Raw genomic sequence first — 9,273 nt, forward strand, 5'->3', positions numbered from 1 at the left:
GGAATCTCCCTTTCTCACAGGTTTTAAACATAGACATGAGTAGTGGTACCACAAGCCACAGTTATCACAAGCGACCATGCTCTGGTCTTTACTGTAAGTACTCTGGCATATGCAATATAATTTCTTTGCCCGTTTTGACCTATGACTTTTGGGGGGATTAGATTTTGTTTCCTCGCGCCGGTTGATAATCCGCCTAATGACGTCCTTAACATTACCTGTATTATTTTTCCAACTTTCATTCCATTTTGTCTGTCTCTCTTGACCCATCTTATTGATTTAATTGAAGAAATACTTACGCTTGGAAGTGTGTTACTGTCTAGATCTGACAGGGTTATGCATTTGCTAATAACCTCTGCCAGTATCTGACTCTTACTTGTTACGTCAATTTTCCCAACTCCATAGTCTGGCCCTCCTCCCACCTTAATCGGTTGAGTCACTTTCACGTCTTTTGTCTGTTTAAATAAAATAATATACCAATTTAAGTAAATAATCAAACGTGGCCACGCGAACAACAAGTTACAAGCCAACTCAAAATTCGACAAGCCTATTCATTTTGTTTCAATGCATTGCAAGTGTTTGGGAAGCCCGTCCTTACTTCAGAGGGAGCCGTTTCTCACAATGTTGTATACATGTACCATCGACAGCTCTCTATTGCTCGTTACCGAGTAAGTGTTTAATGTTAATAATATTTTTCGGAAATAACAAGTGACAAGAAGGTTGTTAGATGGTACATACCTTTGAAGCAAGTTTACGGGGAAACGAGAGCCGATGCTTTGCCCTGAGGTGGTCCTGTAATTAGTTGGGCTGAGCTAATTAGCCAATTAATATCTTAGGGGCGCCCAGGTATGATGGTTTTGGAGCTAAGGAAGATATCTTCGAAGAAAAATCTGAAGGTTTATTGATTTTACTTTGAAAACATTTAACATACCATAGTATCTCTTACTGCCAGTAACGGCCGTTATCGCGCCGCCGTTGCTTCGTAGGCAAAATGACGAAGGTTGATCACAAGAGGGCGCTATATTATGCAAATGTTTAATTAGTTGGGCTGAGCTAATTAGCCAATCTATTCATTAGGGGCGCCTAGGTATGATGGTTTGGGATCTAAGGAAAACATCTGTGAAGAAAAATCTGAAGATTTATCGATTTTACTTTGAAAACATTTCAAATTAAAATTGGTACTATTCGATACTTGCGTTTTTTTCGTATATAGAGTGTGCGTACAGGCTATATTATGCAAATGTTTAATTAGTTGGGCTGAGCTAATTAGCCAATCTATTCATTACGGGCGCCTAGGTATGATGGTTTGGGATCTAAGGAAGACATCTGTGAAGAAAAATCTGAAGATTTAATGATTTTACTTTGAAAACATTTCAAACTAAAATTGGCACTATTCAAAACTTGCGCGCTTTTTCGTATATAGAATGTGCGTTATACGGGCCATATTATGCAAATGTTTAATTAGTTGGGCTGAGCTAATTAGCCAATTAATATCTTAGGGGCGCCCATGTATGATGGTTTTGGAGCTAAGGAAGATATCTTCGAAGAAAAATCTGAAGGTTTATTGATTTTATTTTGAAAACATTTAACATACCATAGTATCTCTTACTGCCAGTAACGGCCGTTATCGCGCCGCCGTTGCTTCGTAGGCAAAACGACGAAGGTTGATCACAAGAGGGCGCTATATTATGCAAATGTTTAATTAGTTGGGCTGAGCTAATTAGCCAATCTATTCATTAGGGGCGCCTAGGTATGATGGTTTGGGATCTAAGGAAGACATCTGTGAAGAAAAAATCTTAAGATTTATCGATTTTACTTTGAAAACATTTCAAATTAAAATTGGTACTATTTTCGATATTTGCGTTTTTTTTCGTATATAGAGTGTGCGTACAAGCTATATTATGCAAATGTTTAATTAGTTGGGCTGAGCTAATTAGCCAATCTATTCATTAGGGGCGCCTAGGTATGATGGTTTGGGATCTAAGGAAGACATCTGTGAAGAAAAATCTGAAGATTTAATGATTTTACTTTGAAAACATTTCAAACTAAATATGGCACTATTCAAAACTTGCGCGCTTTTTCGTATATAGAATGTGCGATATACGGGCTATGTTATGCAAATGTTTAATTAATTGGGCTGAGCAAATTAGCCAATCTATTCATTAGGGGCACCTAGGTATGATGGTTTGGGATCTAAGGAAGACATCTGTGAAGAAAAAGCTGAAGATTTAATGATTTTACTTTGAAAACATTTCAAATTAAAATTGGCACTATTCAAAACTTGCGCGCTTTTTCGTATATAGAATGTGCGTTATACGGGCTATATTATGCAAATGTTTAATTAGTTCTGCTGAGCTAATTAGCCAATCTATTCATTAGGGGCGCCTAGGTATGATTGTTTGGGATCTAGGGATGACATCCGTGAAGAAAAATCTGAAGATTTAATGATTTTACTTTGAAAACATTTCAAATTAAAATTGGCACTATTCAAAACTTGCGCGCTTTTCGTATCTAGAATGTGCGTTATACGGGCTATATTATGCAAATGTTTAATTAGTTGGGCTGAGCTAATTAGCCAATCTATTCATTAGGGGCGCCTAGGTATGATGGTTTGGGATCTAGGGAAGACATCTGGGAAAAAAATCTTAAGATTTATTGATTTTACTTTGAAAACATTTCAAATTAAAATTAGTACTATTAGATACATGCGCGCTTTTTCGTATATAGAATGTGCGTTATACGGGCTATATTATGCAAATGTTTAATTTGTTGGGCTGAGCTAATTAGCCAATCTATTCATTAGGGGCGCCTAGGTGTGATGGTTTGGAATCTAAGGAAGACATCTGTGAAAAAAAATCTTAAGATTTATTGATTTTACCTTGAAAACATTTCAAATTAAATTGGTAATATTCGATACTTGCGCTTTTTTCGTATATAGAATGTGCGTACAGGCTATATTATGCAAATGTTTAATTAGTTGGGCTGAGCTAATTAGCCAATCTATTCATTGGGGGCGCCTAGGTATGATGGTTTGGGATCTAAGGAAGATTTCTTCGAAGAAAAATCTGAAGGTTTATTGATTTTACCTTGAAAACATATAACATACCGTAGTACCTCTTACTGCCTGTAACGGTTGTTAATGCGCCGCCGTTGCTTCGTCATGACGGTGTGTTGACAGGTTTTTTTGAAATTTGGTGCCAGCACCAAATTTCTCGCCAGCAACAAATTTGGTGCTAGCACTAAATTTAGTGCCGAGTTCAGCCTGGTCATTCCACGGATGAAGGCCACTTAATACTTGTTTTAATTAACTGACACACGCACGTGCCTTTCCAATGCCATTCTGCTGCGCGTGCCAATTAAGCATAATAAATACGCGCAAGTCCGACTTTAGGACGCTCAATCGTGACTGCGATGGGTCAAGAACCTAAAGGCCGGTTGCATATTTTTTTTACACCGCAGCGAGGGGTTTTGTACTGTAATACTGCCAATTTTTGTCTTGAGATGAGACTACAAACATTTATGCCTATGAAGGGTTAGGTTTAGGGTTAGGGTTAGCCCTACTCGGACTCTTCCTCTGTGCTGTACACAGATACATGGTTAGGGTTAGGGTTAGGGTTTAGAGTTAGACGTAGTCTCCTATCTCAAGACGGAATTGACAGTGTTACAGTACAAAACCCTTCGCTGCGGTGTAAAAAAAAATACGCAGCCCGGTTCATACTTCCTGCGAATGCGAATGCCAAGCGAATATTGACGTCACAAATTCGCAACGAATATATTGCAGCAGTTGAGCGGTCAACTCTTGCGAATTATTCGCAGCGAAAACAGAGTTGTGACGTTAATATTCGATTCGCCTTCGCATTGGCAGGAAGTTTGAACCGGACTTAACTGTTGAATAGGAAATGTCAACTGACATACAGATCCATGTAATACTAGACCCTTCCACTGATATGCTAAATACGTATAGACACCACTGGTTGGCAAACGCGATAGAGTTGTGCACCAAAAAGACGCACTGTGCGCGTGTGCGTCACGTCGCCATTACCCCCATACAAATAGACGCGATGTTCCCTCATTTTTGCCAACCAAACACATAATGCGCACGCGCGAAGGTCAATTTAAATATTTTAGTGGAAGGGTCTATTCGATTGGTGGAACTTACATCATGTGAAATTCATTATTACTCCCATCACCCTCACCGGTGATCAAAAAGTCCTTTTTGCCCATGGGAAATAGCATAGTTTTTTTCAAAGCACTGGAAGCAATCAATATCTGTATACTATTCCCCATGAGCAAATAGAACTATTTGATCGCCAGTGAGGATGGGAGTAATAGTTAATGTCACTTGATGTAAGTTCCACCAATCTAATGACAAGGATCTGGATGTCAGTTAGATATAAAAAATAAACAAGCAAACGCACGCGCAGCGGCATGGAAGAGTCGTTGAGGTGCCTTACAACAAATGCACTCGGAAGCAGCCATGCGTTTCCTTGCACACTGAGCGTGCGATTCGTTGATTTGTTTACATTTATCCCAATTACGAGTCAAGTGACTCCCGTCGCCGATTGTGTTAATTATTTTAATATTCAAATGCACATTTTTTTTTTTTTTTACTTCCTATACCATTACATTTAGTCAAGTCTTTGGCTGTATAGGACCTGAGATGTGGGTTGAATAAACAAAATCTACAAGATACAGATATATCAGCGTGCAGATAAAAGGACTGGGCACTGGATCTAGTATTTGTTCATTCTTTACGCTAGCCAGTTGTTGAGTTCGCTGTGAATGTGGTTGCGTAAATTGAGGTATAACTCAAGGGCAGACTCGGGTGTTTCGGGATACACGATTTCATTCTCTGTCATAAACTGCAGGCAAATATTGAAAACATCCTGATCACAGGGAAAATCCCTTGAAACACAGTGCTGTAAACACGCATGTATCTGTCTTTGGTTCACTTCAACTCGGAAACTTGTTCGGCCAGACAGCTCTGGAATTGTATACAGGACTAAAGGCCGACCATTGGGAACGTTTGCATTTCGAGTTCTGGCGATGTGATGGGTGTTCCAAATGCGGACAACCTCATCAAGACCGTTCTGAAAGAAAAACAAAACACAATGTTCAGTTCAAAAGTTTTACGCAGACATGTTACGAGAATAGATATTTAGGTAATTCCGACATGGAGTTCTCATTTCACAAATAATATACACCTTACGACAATTCGTGACAAAAATGGTGGGGGGGGGGGCATGAAAGTGATCCAACACAACCTCAAACTCGATATAAGTACACGAAAGCGATAAGTACATTGTGCATATACATCAAATTTAAAATGAAGACTATCTTTAATTATAAACCCCCCAAAATGGGCATTTGTAAGGAATTAACAAGTTTCATTTAAGCTCGTTTAACAAACAATCTGCTACTGGCTTGCGGCAACTGCCTTATTTCAAAAGGATCCCCACGATACATAATAGTGATCTATTGTGTGAAATATACAGATTTTAACAAGAAATGTTGTTCTTGGCCTTAAAAATAGCAAGTTAAAGCGGCCAATACTAATCCTATTCGTTCAAACGTAAATTGTATTTCTGTGTTTTTACTTTTAGTTCCAAATATGTGCTACGTAACTTAAAGATTTCCAGTTAATTACCTGAATCAACTTCATGAAGCAGAATTGAAGCAAATTCTTATCGATGAAGTCTCCTGTGAAATACCCTTCGTCTTTGAGAAGACCAAAAAAGTCCATCCAGTACTGTGCAAATTCTCTTCGTAGAGTGCCCCACCATCGTTCTATTCCTTGATTGTGTGGACTCGTTCCGTACAGAAACGCTTTTCTTACATTACCATTCAGAAAAACCTGCATGTCTCGTACAGTGCCATTCTCTGTTCCTAGATCAGCCTGGACAAGTTTTGGGCATCCCATGTGATTCCTTACTGCCTCCATGTAGTAACCTGCTACCACCTGTGGGTTGTTGTTAGTGGTGTAAGCTTTCAGCCAAATTACAGCCCGGGAAAAGCCATCAATGCATCCGTGAATACAGAAGCCGTAGTGCTTTAATTTATCATACCCGTCCATATGCCAAAGGAAATCTGGGCCTCTCGCAAAGTATGCACGCCGTTTTAGTCTCTTTCTGAGCCTACTTTCAACTCCCTCGGGATCTACAATTTTCAGCAGCAAACGTACAGTTTCCCTGTCCACGGTCAGCCCAGCTTGGACATATTTTGAATGCAGCCATCTGTATCCTTGGTGATTTCCTTGGTTTGTCTGGGTGTTAACAATGAACATGGCCACATCTAACAAGTCAGATTTGTGTTTTCTCCTGAAAAGTCCAAGCTTGCTCAATTCACTCTTCAGGGTCCGCATACTGATTATGATTCTATGATTCGCTGCTAAAGAGCACAGGATTTCCCTATAATTTAATCCAAGCTGGAAATAAACTTGTATCAATAAATCCCGTTCCATGTTGTCAAACATTGCAAAATGCCGACAACAATTGCACGACTTTATGTCCTTATGAATGATAACCTGCCCCAATATCTGTTTTCAATTTAAAGATTTGAAGTTGCGGCCGCAAGATAATAGTGGCGGTCGCAACTTACTAAGTGGCGGCCGCAAGATAACAAGTGGCGGTCGCGAGATAATAAGAGGCGGCTGCGAGATAATAAGTGGCGGCCACAACTTACTAGCGACCGCAAGATAATAAGTAGCGGCCGCAACTTACTAAGTGGCGGCCGCAAGATAATAAGTGGCGGCCGCGAGATAATAAGTGGCGGCCGCGAGATAATAAGTGGCGGCCGCGAGATAATAAGTGGCGGCCGCAACTTACTAAGTGGCGGTCGCCAGATATAAGGTGCTGTGAAATACATCTCATTCAGTGAAACATAATGCACTTGTCAAGTGGCACAAACGGGGCTTCATAGTTTGTTATAAAATGCATTGGGTAGAAAGATGTTGTAAAAGTAGAATACAAGTATCCACACAAACATGCCTCGAAAATGCACGGTTACCTCGTCGACTAACATGGTCGGCAATTATGGGAGTTTGACTCCCATGAGTGGCCGACCGTGTTAGTTCGCAAAGTAAAAGGAAAACCGTGCAATTTCGTGGCAAATTTGTGTGGATCATTGTATTCTACTTTTAAAACATCTTTCTACCCATATGAATTTTATAACAAACGGTTTCAAGCGCTTTTTATAGAACAACTCGTCTGCTCCAATGCAACGTGCTCCTTTAAAGAACTACGTGTTTCCACCATGGGTCGTACAATGTTTGGTCACACTACATCCTTTGAGCGCGCTATGTAGATGTGTGTATATTCTATGTTCAAGGCGTTTCCCTTCCTGTTAAATAGTCTCTTCTGTAGTCGTCAAATCGTAAAATGCTTTGAAAAGGCGTTAGTTGGCGGCTTTTAGGTTGAAATGTACACCTTTAGATGCTTCACAATATTTCACACCAAAACAATTTGTTCACTTTGATTTCTTTGCATTGACATTATTTTCATTGATTCAAACACTAACCAAACGATAGCCGAATACCTAGTGTTTGTTTTCACAAACACTAGTTGTTTTTTGTTGGTGTTTTTTCTCTACTAAAAGATAGTGTTTGAATCATTAGGTTTAAAACCAACACTTTATACGGTACAGTTTTAATAAAATCAAGAAAATTGTAAAACTGAATACATCTTGCTCAAGCTTCACTAACTGTACTTTTCAGTTAGAGAAATGGTGCCGTATTTACACGGTAATGTAGATTGTTGTCTGCACATTTCAAAACCAACAGACTGTGACAAATGTTTCACGTTTTAAATGTTTTATTGCACAACATTCTTAAACCAACCATAACAATTGGCAACCAACTGTTATTAAAACATTGCAAATTCTTAAAAAAACCTGAAATTGGCAACCAACTTTTATTAAACATTAATAACATCGTAATATGCAATTATCTCTCTTGAACTGGCTTTTAGTAAACAAACATTCTCAGCACTTATTATGACAAGTATTATGTCCATTGACTTAAACAAATGATTATGGGATGTCACTTCACACAACATGTACAGATCCAGGGGGGGGGGGGCACTCAATCCCACTTGCTCACATGCTCTGAACCCCCCCCCCCCCACCACCACTCACACACCACAAGGACAAATAAGTCATTAAGTAGACGTCAATGAAATTTCAAAAGATTACATTCTGCAGGGGTGAGATGTGTATTGAGGTGACTCAAAATCTAGGACAGTCAACAAGTCTTGCACTTATGAATGTTGGTGAATCAAAAAAACAATAAAAATGTTGGGCCTGACCCCTACCCCTCCCACAAATTTCCTGCATCTGCACCTGCTTTTCCATGTTCAAGGTATCACTAAAAATGTACACAAATCCGAAATGGAGGATGAATTATAGCAACCCAAATATCCTTTTATCCCTCTAGTCCCTGAACCTCCCGAGTTTGCTGAAAACCAATTTTTCAAGATTCTTGCAGTAAATTACTGGAATCGTAGTTCAAATTTTAAAATATAGCAATGGTTTAATATTTATGCACAATTTTGTACCCCTTCGGTAATATTTATATAAAAGTACAAGTGCCTCTCGTTAAACGGCTATTGTAATTTTTATGGCGAATATTTTTGTGCAATGATAAAACGGACACAATAGCTTTTCAAGGCTTTTATCTGGCTCAATGCTCATACTGATCAAATGCGAAGGCGTTAGTTTTCGACAATATCATCATGAATGATTATTAAATACAGTTTCCTTTGTGTTTACTAATGAGCATTTTGTTGGGTAAGAGCTAAATTATTTCATCGTCATTAGCTTCGACTATGAAGAAAGAATTAATAATGATCTATACAAAACTAGATGGGTTAACAAATGCGTAGACCTACTAATGACTATCAAGTTTTCTGTTGATGTTCCTTTTTTTCTACAAACACAAGTTAGCGAGGTTTCCTCCTACCGCATACAGTGTATCGCTAGGCGGCTGGGCGGACCAGTGGCTAAATGGTTAAAGGCACAAATTGAAAAAATATAACATTTTTAAATGTAACAGTTCATTACATATAAAAGCTTTTAACTTTCAAATTTCTAATCATACCAAGTAACGTCCTTATAATCACTGGTTAAAATACATTGTTTTTGATATCCGAAATGGAGGACGATTAGCCACCCAATTTGTATCCTTTTATCCCTCTAGTCCCTGCACCTCCCGAGATGGCTGAAAACCAATGTTTCAAGATTCTTGCAGTAAATTACTGGAATCGTAGTTCAAATTTTAAAAGA

The sequence above is a fragment of the Asterias rubens genome, unplaced genomic scaffold (assembly GCF_902459465.1).
Source record: "Asterias rubens unplaced genomic scaffold, eAstRub1.3, whole genome shotgun sequence".
Lineage (NCBI taxonomy): Eukaryota > Metazoa > Echinodermata > Asteroidea > Forcipulatida > Asteriidae > Asterias > Asterias rubens.